The 13,484-nt window shown below is 48.1% G+C and overlaps 1 long non-coding RNA gene across 1 annotated transcript in view; it reads left to right on the top strand.

The window, feature by feature from the left end:
• Positions 1-13,484, top strand: part of LOC146801676 (uncharacterized) — a 522,872-nt gene that overhangs the window by 163,421 nt on the left and 345,967 nt on the right. The window lies entirely within an intron of this gene.

The raw sequence follows: 13,484 nt of genomic DNA, 5'->3' as shown, positions 1-13,484 counted from the left end.
GCCAAAGGTTGATCGGGCACCGCAGTACATACAGAAAGGTTATAGTTTCTGCCTAGGGGGGGCATAGTCAAAAGTTCAATCGAGCACGCCGGTCACAGTGTACGGTGCTGTGCTCCCAGCAGTAATGGGATTTAAAAAAAACAGGCCTCTGATGTGTGTGACTCCCTTGTCGCTGTGGACTCTCTCAGAGGGGTCTCTGAGACTCCAAGTCATAAATGCCGGATCCCTCCCCAACAAGGGTAGAAGGAGTGCTTTGGAAAGGGGTCCAATCAGGGAGGCCATTATTAGAAAATTGGTGTGTCAGATGTCCCCAAAGGCGGCCATCTTAGGGTCAGGCACACGCAAGTCAGGGCTCTGTTTTCTACTGGTGTGATCCCTGGGGCCACGTACCCCTGGGGGGTCTCTCCTCTGTTTTGTATATTGGTCACTGGTATCGGTGAGCTCTGGGCCCCGCTCTTCGACTTCATCAGCGCTGCTGGGCCCACTCCGCTATTTTATGCCTCCTCTATGGTGCTGCTAATCGCCTGTCCTCCTCCTCAATGTATGAATTGCTTCCTGCTTCCGACCTGCAGGAAGGCCCCCTGCCTCGCCGGCCTCTCGCTACTGGTCTTCACCACTGGGGTCCTGGGCGCGCTTCTAGGATCCCCGTCAGGGCACTCTCCTATAAAGCCCCCGGGCTCTCCTAGCCTCTAGTATATTCGGGGCTCTCTGCAGCGTGGTCTCAAATAACCCTGGGCGTAGTTCGCAAAGTAGCACTTCGCGAAGCTACGCAAAGTGCAGTTCGCACTACGCGAGCTACGCGTAGCACTTCGCGAACTGCGTAGTACCTTGTTCGCACTGTGCCAGATGTCGTTTTCAATGATTGAACAGTGCGGACAAGCAACCGGCACTGTGCAATCATTGAAAATGGCATCTTGCACAGTTCGAGCTGTAGTTTTCGGCTGCTCGAGTAGATTTTTACTCGAGCGGCAACTTTCTCAACGCGAACTGGTAGTTTCTCATCGCGAGCGGTCGCGAGCATACGCGACCACTCGCAATGAGAAACCTGACCTCCTCGCGTTGGGAATCTCGCCGGGAGGTTTATTTTCCATGCTCGCGATCGCCAACTTGATGTTGCTGATCGCGAACAAGGAAAAAGTCTCGCCAGGATGTCATTTTGCTTGCTCGCGGTCGCCAACTTGACGTTGAGGACCGCGAGCAAGCAAAAAATGACCGCAGCACTACGCAACACTACGCTACGCGCGTTCGCACTGTGCTACGTGCAGTTCGCGTAGTGCGAAGTAGCGCAAACTTCGCAAACTACGCGAGCGTAGCGTAGTGCTTTGCCCAGGCTTAGTCTCAATTCCGCATTGCTGCCGCTCTGCCCTGGTTCCTCTGGGCCTTCATTTTCCCCAGGCGCCCAATAGTATCTCTAGGGCTGCACTCGCTCCGTCGTGCTAAAGGGGAGGGGGGCCTTCTCTGCCTCCGCCTCAGTTACCAGCCACAGTCCCTGCCAGTTACCTCAATGCTGCAGTCCGCTTACCTTCTGGGGACCAGCGCAGCGTTTTCCAGGAATTGTCAGTCCGTCTTCTGTTCTCTGCTCGCTTTCACCGGTGGTGACCTCTAGTGTACATCCCTCCTCAAGGACCAATATTAGGTTTTCAAAATAGAAAAGCTCATCTCCCCTGTAAGTCCAGTGAAATGTAGAGTCCCCAGGGTTCCCTAGTGTCTCCCATTTCTTCAACACTTACCTCAATATCCTCCTGGATCTCATATATTTCTTCCAGCTCCAGTTCCACTGCAATACCAATGGTTCTCAACTGTACCTGGGAGTCACAGGCACCTTGAACATGAGCACTCTTCAAAGGGCCTTAAAACCATTGCAAAATGAATTTGACAAAAAAGTCTGCAAATCAATGGCTCTAAGAATTAAATCCTAGCAGTAGGTCAGGCATATCTCATGAAGCAGATTGAAACCATGTGCCTGTCCTGTCCTACCTTCTCTGGGCTCACAGTATCCATCAAATGTTGTGTGAGAATTGTATTCACCTTTCTGGACACCATACTCAGCTTTAGCTAATAAAACTGGAGCAGTGGTTTAATCAATTTTTCACCCACTTAAAATGCTCAAAAAGATGCTAAATGTTGTTCCAAAAACTCATCACATGGGTCCGATAAGACCTCTCATTAAATCTTCACTGGACCACTGCAACTACCTACGCTGCGGCTTACCAGCATACTAAATAAACAGACTAAAAACAAACATTGTACACCAGAGTCTGACCGGAAATTACCCAATGCACAACAAACCCCCACCAACAGCTCCGTTAGCTTCCAGTCAAAGATACAATCATTTTCAAAACCTTCCGCCTTACCTTCAGGTTCATAAATTGCTTAAGTCTCCTTTCCCTACAAAGAAAAATACAAAAATATACACAACCAGACCCTTGTGCTCCTCCAACTTCAGCCTTTTCCGTAGGCCCAAATGCAATTACAAATCAAGAGGAAACAGATACCTCTCAGTTGCAAGGGACTGTAGAACTCCAATAACCTTGTTTCCTTCAGAAAACATTTAAAACCCTATTTGTTCTAAATGTTTGGTCCTTCCTCCTCTCCCAACTTCCCTCCCTCATGCATAGAAGCTATTCAGTTATGCAGTATGTGAGTACAAAATTATAAAACCATAAATTGAAACAAACGTGTCTGATGGTGCAGAGCATTCACATGTGAGCTGGGAACCTATATATGGGTTTCAAGCACAACTTATGTTCACCATGCAATACTGGCTTTTCAGGTGGTACCCATATAGATGGTGCTGCTATTGTGTAACACACTGTGGCAGTGGGTGAGTTGGCTTATCCGTTTCTAGCAGAGTAGACACAGTCCTAGGCAGACTCTGTTATTAATGTAATATCAAGAGTGAAATATGATCTGGTGGCACAGTCCATTCAGAAACACATGTGACATGACAGCAGGGCTCTGAGGCACTCTACCTTTTCTAGAAATCCTTATATGTTTCTAAAAGTAAGGAATTCTACAGTTCAAGCCAGGATATAGGTAGCAGAGGGAACATGCATACAGTTGGAAACAATTCCCTTCTTAAAGCAGATGCCACAAAAGGTCTGTGTAGACGTTAGGTGCACTCACGTCTTTCCCAAGCTCATAGACCGTAGTCAGTACATCGAGGAAACAGAAGTCAATTGTAAACATGCTAAAACATGTGATGAGTTCATGGATATGTGGGTGGTAAGGACTTGCCAAATATGCAATAGTTTAAAGCATATTATATGACACACGGCAGGCTCATCAGACAGAGAAAATCCCGACTTGATTGGCTACATCAATCTTTCATGACATAATTTGAGAGCCTAATGATGAGGTATGTAAAATGGGCTTATTCACAGTTACGTATGACCATTTTACCAATGCAGCCTCATGTTTGCAATGATTAGAGGTGCTCAGGCCAACGACTCACAGCAACCCCAGATAAAGTAACCCAGTTGCTGTCTATTAGACATTTTAAAGGACTACCAAATAAGCCATAGCCAGTCCCCAGGTTTAGAACCACAGCAGAGCAAGCACAAGGAGATGGTAGACGGAGTGCTGAAACTTTTCAGATACTCATAGATCTGGGTTGAATCCGTCATCGTTTCATTAACTCACTTCACCAACCCAGTTCAGACCCAGCCATATGCAAATCAGTCTTGACCATGTTCCTCATGGGAACAGTCCAGCTGGAACTGCCAAGCCAGTTCTTCCTTGGACTGGAAACAAGAATCCTAGTACTGATTTCAGGGTAACACCCCTCATCACCCTGGCTAGCTTGAATCCAGTGGCAAAGTGAGCAAGGGACCCACGTCTGGGCATACCCTGCTAACTTAGGGCCTAACAAAGCAAACACAAGGAGATGATGGATGGAGCGCTGAAACTTTTCAGAGACTCACCCCCAGTCATAGATCTGGGATGAATCCATAATCTTTCTTCAACTTACTTTGCCACCCCAGTTCAGGACCACAATAACCAGCAAACCCACATCACATTACTCACTTGCCATCAATCAGATATTGCAAAGGAATACAAATGAAGCTACAGCTCACCTCAGACTCCAAATCTTAAATCCAAGCAATCTCACATCAAGTGGTCATTCCCTGCCAATCAGCCACCCTGAAACAATATCTAAGGTAGCCAGAGCCCATTCCTAAAATAAGAGCCACATTTCTCAGTAACCCTCTATCATGTGACAGGATGGGAACAATTGGACAATGTGATAGACTATGAAAGATTCCACAGAATGCTCTCAAGCTTAAACCCAAAACTAACAATGAGTATTTGTATGCCCTTCATGTAGGATCAGTTGAAGAGTCAGGTGTAATTTTTCCTAGAACTACTTCATATTGCACCCAGAAGTCCTGATATACTGGGTGAGGTTTTTACTGATGTTGCCTGCCATAACACAAGTATTTTTAGAGCGCATGTTCACCCAGAAGAGTACCTTGGCTCTGAATAACAGATGTTCATTTTTAGCCAACGGTACTCATTCTATCGACCGCAGAAGAATGAAAGGCTGAGTAGACTCGCCAAGATTTGATCTTGTGGCCATGAGGTCAAACACAGGCCCGTACAGAGGGCGCATTACTCCACTAAGCCACCTGACCCAGCATGTAAGGTACCATCCTAACTTCTGTCCGGCCCATATTGGATATTGGGGTTGGGGGTCAGTGCAAGTAATTGTTTGGTGGAAGCATACATGGTTTGTGAGATAGGTGGGTCCTTGGTAGTGTAGTGCCTTGTAGGTGTGGCTGAGCATCTTGAACTGCCAGTGTGTCTGAAAGGGGAGGCATTATATTTTGATGAGGTGAGGTGTGATGTGTGTGGCACAAGGTAGGCTGAGTAATAGTCTGTGTTGGCCCTGGCCTTTTTCGCAGGGTTTTCCCCAAACTTTTTGCCTTCTTCTTCCTATTTTTCTGACCCTATTTGTGTTAGCTCCGGGACTCTGGGCACTTTACCACTTTACCACTGCTAATCAGTGCTAATATGTATGTGCTCTCTCCCTTAAATATGGTATGATTCGGTTACACCAATTAGTCATATTTAGCTTACTTGCAAGTCCCTTGTACAGTGGTATCTAATTCCCCCAGTTCATGTCAATGAAATGCTAAATGCTCACCCCGAGTTGGAAGGGTATGCCCAGACGTGGGTCCCGTGCTCTCCACTGGAATCAAGCTATCCTTGCTGAAGAGGGGTGAAACCCTGAAACTGGTGCTAGGATGCTTGTTTCCAGTCCAGGGAGTACCTGGCTTGGCAGTTCGGGCTGGACTGTACCCATGAGGCACAGGGTTAAGACTGATTTGCATATGGCTGGGTTCAAACTGGAACGGCATGGTGAGCAAAAAAACTATGGATTTAGGCCCAGATCTCTCTACTGGGGTGAATGTATGAGATTGTTCTGCATTCTGTCCATCAACTGTTGTTTTTGCATTTGTTGCCCTGAGTGGGAAGGGTATGCCCAGACGTGGGTCCCGTGGTCTCCATGCCACTGGAATCAAGCTATCCTGGCTGAAGAGCGGTGAAACCCCGAAACCGGTCCTAGGATGCTTGTTTCCAGTCCAGGGAGGACCTGGCTTGTCAGTTCGGGCTGGACTGTACCCATGAGGCACAGGGTCAAGACTGATTTGCATATGGCTGGGTTCAAACTGGGACGGCATGGTGAGCAAATAAACGATGGATTTAGGCCCAGGTCTTTGTACTGGGGTGAATGTATGACATTGCTCTGCTTTCTGTCCATCAACTGTTATTTTTGCATTTGTCACCCTGAGTGGGAAGGGTATGCCCAGACGTGGGTCCCGTGCTCTCCATGCCACTGGAATCAAGCTATCGTGGCTGAAGGGGGTGAAACCCCGAAACCGGTCCTAGGATGCTTGTTTCCAGACCAGGGAGGACCTGGCTTGGCAGTTCGGAGTGGACTGTACCCATCAGGCACAGGGTCAAGACTGATTTGCATATGGCTGGGTTCAAACTGGAACGGCATGGTGAGCAAAAAAAGCGATGGATTTAGTCCCAGATCTCTGTACTGGAGTGAATTTATGACATTGTTCTGCATTCTGTCCATCAACTGTTGTTTTTGCATTTGTCACCCCGAGTGGGAAGGGTATGCCCAGACGTGGGTCCCATGCTCTCCATGCCACTGGAATCAAGCTATCCTGGCTGAAGAGGAGTGAAACCCCGAAACCAGTCCTAGGATACTTATTTCCAGTCCAGGGAAGACCTGGCTTGGCAGTTCGGGCTGGACTGTACCCATGAGGCACAGGGTCAAGAATGATTTGCATATGGCTGGGTTCAAACTAGAACGGCATGGTGATCAAAAAAATTATGGATTTATGCCCAGATCTCTGTACTGGGGTGAATGTATGACATTGTTCTGTATTCTGTCCATCAACTGTTGTTTTTGCATTTGTCACCCCGAGTGGGAAGGGTATACCGAGATGTGGGTCCCGTGCTCTCCATGCCACTGGAATCAAGCTATCCTTGCTGAAGAGGGGTGAAACCCCGAAACCGGTCCTGGGATGCTTGTTTCCAGTCCAGGGAGGACCTGGCTTGGCAGTTTGGGCTGGACTGTACCCATGAGGCACAGGGTCAAGACTGATTTGCATATGGCTGGGTTCAAACAGGAACTGCATGGTGAGCAAAAAAATGATGGATTTAGGCCCAGATCTCTGTACTGGGGTGAATGTATGACATTGTTCTGCATTCTGTCCATCAACTGTTGTTTTTGTACTAATGATTCTGCAGCATTGCTTGCACCAACCACAGAAATAGCCAATCAAACCTGTCCCAGGTCTGCCACTACAGGCCCTGCATGCGCAGTTTACTGCTACATTGACTTGGCATTTTCAACTATTTGCCAAGCCTTAAACTCCCTTTTCACTACAGATAGGTCCCCCTTGGTTAGGCCCTAGGCAGCCTTATGGATTTAATCCAGATCTGCGACTGGGAGTGAATTTTTAATTAATTCAGCATTCCGTCCATCATCTGTTCTTTTTGCATTTGTCTCCATAAGTGGCCAATAGTATGCCCAGACGTGGGTCCCGTTCTCGCTTTGCCACAGATTCAAGCTAGCCTGGCTGATGAAGGGTGTTACCCTGAAACCAGTCTCAGGATGCTTGTTTCTGATCCAGGGAAGACCTGGCCTGGCAGTTTGGCATGAACTGTTCCCATGGGGAACACAGTCAAGACTCATTTCCATATGGCTGGATCCAAACTGGGGATGCATGGTGAGCAAAAGAACGATGGATTAAACCCAGAACTGTGACTGGGAGTGATTGTTTAATAAATTTAATATTCCATCAATCGTCTGTTCCTGTTACATTTTTCACCCTAAGTGACCAAGGCTATACCCAGACATGGGTCCCATGCTTGTTACGCCACCAGACTCAAGCTAATCTGTCTGATGAGGTATGTTACCCCGAAACTGGTCCCAGGTTGCTTGTTTCTGGTCCAGGGAAGGCCTGGCCTGGCAGTTTGGGTTGGACTGCTCCCATGGGGAACAGGGGCAAGACTGATTTGCATATGGCTATGTTTAAACTGAAATGGCTTGGCATGCAAAAAACCTATGGATTTAACCCAGATATGTGACTAGGTGTGAATGTTTGATTAATTCTGCATTCTGTCCATCATCACTTCTCTTTGAATTTTTCGCCCTAAGTGGCCAAGGGTATGCCCAGACATAAGTCCTGTACTCGCTATGCCACCAGATTCAAGCTAATCTGTCTGTTGAGGGGTGTTACCCCTAAACCGGTCCCAGTGGAAGGGTTCACCTTGACTTCAGGGGGAAGGAATTTGAAGGTTGCTTGTTTTTGGTCCAGGGAAGACCAGGCCTTGCAGTTCGGGCTATACTTTTCCCATGGGGAACAGGGTCAATACTGATTTGCTTATCCCTGGCTCTAAACTGGAATGGTGTGCAAACAAACTATGGATTTACCCCAAATCTGCTACTTGGGTTGAATATTTGATTAATTCAGCATTCCGTCCATTATATTTTCTTTTTGCAAGGCAGCTCTATCGGCAGGTTGCTGTGTAGGTAAAAGGCAGGACATGTGCCTTTATTGTGTTTCATGTCCAGTTAGTAATAAGCACCCTATTTTGTTTCTCACTACTGTGAGGCCTACTGCTCTCATTGGCTAGTATTGGGACTACCCTTATCTAAGTTTAAGTGGTAATTCCTGATTTGAAAGGAGGGGTGTTGCCATGTTTGGTGTGTTTAGAATGGTAGTGATAAATACTGCTTACTGGTGTAGTGGAATTTTTTATTATTATTTAAAAAATGCCTGTTTCAGAAAGTAGGCATTTCTCTGTGCTTATACCTCAAGTGTTTTGCAACCTGAGTCCAATCAATGTTTAGGGCAGAGTGACAGCTACACTATGTGCATACCTTTCAGACAGTCACTACACAGGGAGGGCTGGGTGTGAAATGAGAGTCATCTGCGTCCATCTGCATACTGATAATCTTCCTGGGCTGGGAGAGAAGGAGGCAGGTACACTTACATTTCTATAGCCTGTGTCCTGCCATACAGCTACCTGCTTCTTGTGCTGACCTGCCTGCCCCTTCATGACCCTCAAGTGCCTCCCAAGAAGTCCAGCACGTGGGGAGTGCTGTTTCCTGCTCCTTGGCTTCCCTTCTTGTTCTCAACTCAACCAGTTCGGGCTAAGCACTGCCCTGCTCATTTTGTCTCGTGTCAGGAACTAGTACTTTGTTTTCATCTGCTCTGTGTCCTGCAATGCTGCACTCATCGACCTGCGGTATAGTGATCGCTTTATGATCCGACGTGTGGTGAGCGCTGCACAACATGGCTGCCTATCGCCGGCTGCACTGCGAGAACCCCCTTCCATGTGGCCCAACAGCCGGACCGACGTGCTGGAAGCGGCATTGCATGTGGAGAAATGCCTCGGTGCACCCCCTTCCCTTAAATCTGTTGATTAAGTAAAATGGAGGGAAGCCTTTCACCAGCCCTGCCAGCTCCTCTGAACTGTGATTCCTGCCACCAGGTGCCCTCTTGTTGATATTGGGCAGCTGGGGGGGGTGTCGCACTACCTTTCCACATTGTCTTCGTGGCCAGCGCTAGTGTTTTGAGCCAGAGGAGGCAAGCAGGGCCCCGGGGGAGTTTGGAGGGTAGCCCACGCCTCCTTCAATGGCAGCTGCCTTTGGCTTCCTTGGCTGCGGGGGTGTCCCCCCCTTATATTGAGGCATTACCTGTAGAATTGCTCTTGCTCTTGTTGTTTCTGGCACATGAATTACCGTATATTATGTAATAGGGACCCTGTTCACTCCGAGACCTATGTCTTAGGTCTAAAACACCCCCATTTTCAGTTAAGCTCCCAAGTGGACCATAACTCTCCTAGGCATAGATCCAGATGTTCCTGGACATATGACGGCTGATTGGCACTAAGGCGCTCCTGGTGATATTGGTACTATTATTGGTATTGGGTAATTCATGTACTTTGCCTCTAAACCAAGTTACAATATATTCACATTCATGTTCTGATTCGTGTATTTTTACTTAATAATCTGCTGGACTGCATACTTTACGAATGCACTAATGGTATGATGGATATCGTTTTTCCTTGTATTGTCAGTAAGGGTGGGCGACAAATTCTGTTCCGCTCGCGGAACTTGCGAAATTTCAGCTTTTTCACGGAACGCGCGGAACGCGTGGAACGCGAAAATGTCGAAACTTCCGCGATCCGTGGCGGAACGGAAATATGAAGGGCAAGATTCATTCTGGCACGATGCTCCTGTCACTAAACGTCAACAGGAAGCACTTACAGATATAAATAAGGCAGGGGTGTGAGTTGAAATTCAAATTCTGGAACGCATTAATCTGCCAAAAAATTTGTGAGTGTGGTGGTGGCTAAGCAGATGTCAGTTCTTCCCATTTCCACTCTGAAATGTTAGCTGTAATCCTTAACGGTGGTGTTTGCATCCTTCATTTTCTCAAGCGCAATCCTCGTGTAGAATTCGTGAGCGTGGTTAAGCAGATGTCAGTTCTCAATTTCCACCATTTCCACCCTGAAATGTTAGCTGTAATCCTTGCCGGTGGTCTTTGAATCCTTGATTTACTCAAGCGCAATCCTCGTGTACTTCCTGTGACAAGGCGGTTCCTTCTCCTTGTCTGCCTCAGAGACCCTGCTCTGATCCTTTATAAACAAGAAGCATGTGAACTTGCCTAGAAGTCCCGCCCGTTTGGCCCCACACACACTAGCGGTGTGCAACGTCTTCCCGCCCTTTCCCCACTATGATGGCCAGCTCACTCAAGGGACCCCGGCGCCCATCAGCGCGGTGGCAAAGTTACAGGCACACATGGTCAATGGAGACAACTCTTCTGGCCCTTTACGAAGCTGTTAGTGTAGGAAAAGGACTATGCATTTACCCAACGAGGTAGCACTTACTGATTAGCCAGTAGAAAGTACTCCAGTTGAGTAGTGGTATTGCACAAAACAGTGGCATCTTCTTGGATAAACATGCAGGGAAGGATTCATTCTGGCACGATGCTCCTGTCACAAAAATTAAACCTCAACAGGAAGCACTTACAGATATAAATAAAGCAGGTGCCCGAGTCGAAGCTCAAATTCAATAACGCATTATCAGCCCAAAATCTCCGCTAGCACACACAATTTCGCATGTTCGCAGAGAATTTTTGCCGTTTCGTGAAATCTTGCGAAAGGCAATTTCGCAAATTCCGCCCACCCCTAATTGTCAGTATCCTCTCAGTATTGGCATAATGTAAACAGTATCAATGATTCATATTGTTGTGATCTATGTTTGGCGTACCTCTACAACAAACTCGGCTCCTTCTTCCATCTCAAGATCAAGTCCCTATATGACACCTTCAATTAACAGACACCAGACATCGAAACCACACCTACCACCAGCAACACCAGCCAGCCGACCGTCTCTGCCTGGACGCCGGTCACCAATGAAGACATCACCACGACCATGAAGAGCATTCACTCAGGTGCCCCCACGGACCCCTGCCCGCTGCACATCTTCCACAGAGCCGGCGCTGCAATAGCAACCGAGCTATGATGCACCATTAATGCCACCTGCAAATCCGGCTCATTCTCCGATGACTAGAAACACACAGAAGTCAAGCCTGTCCTCAAGAAGCCCTCCGCAGACCCGACGAACCTGAAAAACAACAAACCCATCTCTCTCCTCCCCTTCGTGGCTAAAGTCCCCAAGAAGATCGTCAACATCCAGCTCACGAACTTCATCAAAGCCAACTGCATCCTCGAATTGTCACAATCTGGATTCCGCAGCAACCACAGCACCAAGACCACCTTCCTCACCACCACAGACAACATCCGCACTCTCCTCGACCAGGGCCACACGGCGGTCCTCATCTTACTAGACCTCTCTGCAGCCTTCAACACGGCTCCCACTGCACTCTCACCGCCAGACACCATGAACCCGGTATACAGGGAACCTCCCTCGACTGGATGCGCTCTTTCCTCACCGGAAAGAATGAGACTCCTGCCTTTCCTCTCCGAACCCACAGAGACCAACTGCGGAGTACCCCAAGGATCATCGCTCAGCCCCACGCTCTTCAACATCTACATGGCCCCCTAGCCACCATTGTCAGACAGCAAGGACTCAGCATAGTATCCTACACCGGTGACACTCAGTTCATCCTCTCCCCCGCGAAGGAACCCGACACCACCAGACTCAACTTCCAGTAAGCAATGGAAGATGTTGCATCCTGGATGAGCTGCAGCTGTCTGAAGATCAACTCGGAGATGATAGAAGTCATAATCCTCAGACCCACCCCCTCAGCATGGGACAACACCTTGTGACCCACCACCCTTGGACCCACCCCCTCAGCATGGTACAACACCTGGTGGCCCACAGCACTCAGCAACCCTCCCCACACCCACAGACCATGCCCGGAACCTCGGCATCATACTCGTCTCCTCCCTCACGATGACCCAACAGAAAAACATTGTCTTCTCCACGTGCTTCAAGACCTTCTGCATCATTCACAAGACCTTCAAGTGGATCCCCCCCGAATCCAGAAAGACCATCATCCATGCATTCATAACAAGCAGACATGACTACGGAAACACCATCTATGCCGGAATCAACAAATACCTGCTCCAAAACTCCAGACCATCCAGAACACTGCTGCCAGACTCGCCCTCGGCACCCCATGACATGACCACATCACCCAGCACCTAAGACACCAGTGGCTCCCCGTTGAGAAGAGAGTAACCTTCAAGCTACTCACTCATGCCTACAAATCCCTAAAACAACACCGGACCCATATACCTCAACGAAAGAGTCTCCTTCCATGTACCGAAGAGAAACCTCCACTCCGCTGACCTCGCCCTTGCTGAAACCCGTGCATCCGCAGAGCCAGAGTGGGTGGAAGAGCCTACTTCTACATCATGACAAAGACCTGGATCTACCTCCGGCTCCACATCAGACATTCCCCCACTCTGCAAAACTTCAGGAAGAACCTCAAGACCTGGCTCTTTGGCTGAATCTGAGCTGCACGCCCTCCCCCCCAGCACCTTGAGCCCCTCACAGGTGAATAGCATGCTTCACAAATCCCTGATTGATTGAATAATGTACAATATACACTATACATTTTTATAATCCTGTGTGGAGTCTTTATTGGGGTGTATTTATTGTGTTGCTATTGTGAGTGTTTTGCGCAAATGCTTTACACATTGCCTATAGGGATAGGCCTGACTTCTTTGTGCCAAGCTTCCAGGGTCTGAGCACAGGTGTGTAATGTACTTGTCCTGACTAGACTGGTGGGTTCTGCCTGGCTTAGGTGAATACCCTAGCCAACCAGAAACCCAGGGGCTTATTTATGAGCCCTTGCGTCACTTTTGCGCCGCCGGTGCGTCTCTTTTTGTGAGGCACCAGTCGCGTAAAAAGTGAGCCTTGTTGCACCATATTTACAAAATTACGCATCTACCTTGATGTGTCACTTCGTAAATCCCTGCGTCACATTATACCTGCGCCAAAAAAGCAGAGATAAAGCCCTTGTTGACATGCCCCACAGTGAGGTAAGTGTCCAGGATGATGCACAGGTTTATGGGATGGTTTGAGTTTGAGGGGGTTAGGCCTAGTCATGTGGTCATCCAGAGATAGACTCGTGACAATCCCAGAGGCTCTGGCGTCATTGATAGAAGATCTAAAAACAAGCTTTAAATTCCCCTGGCACAGCAAGGATCAGCAAATGGATGTGCAACAGTCTCCTTTGACTGTTGGTTTCCAGGACCCTAAAGAAATGAGTAGATGTGGGGAACTTAAAAAGAACGTCAAGCCCTCGAAAGTTGATCCATCCTCACGAGTCGAATGCAAAAGCATTGACATTATCATATCAAGCTGCAGTTCCACTAGTTGTTACTAGGTGTCCCTCACGAGTCAAATGCAAAAGCATTGAAACCTTTCATGAAGGTGCAGTTCCACTAGTCGTTACTAGGTGTTCCTCATGAGTCAA

This window comes from Triturus cristatus, chromosome 8, assembly GCF_964204655.1.
Source record: "Triturus cristatus chromosome 8, aTriCri1.1, whole genome shotgun sequence".
In the NCBI taxonomy this organism is placed as follows: Eukaryota; Metazoa; Chordata; class Amphibia; order Caudata; family Salamandridae; genus Triturus; species Triturus cristatus.
This window is presented reverse-complemented; position numbering and strand designations above follow the sequence as displayed.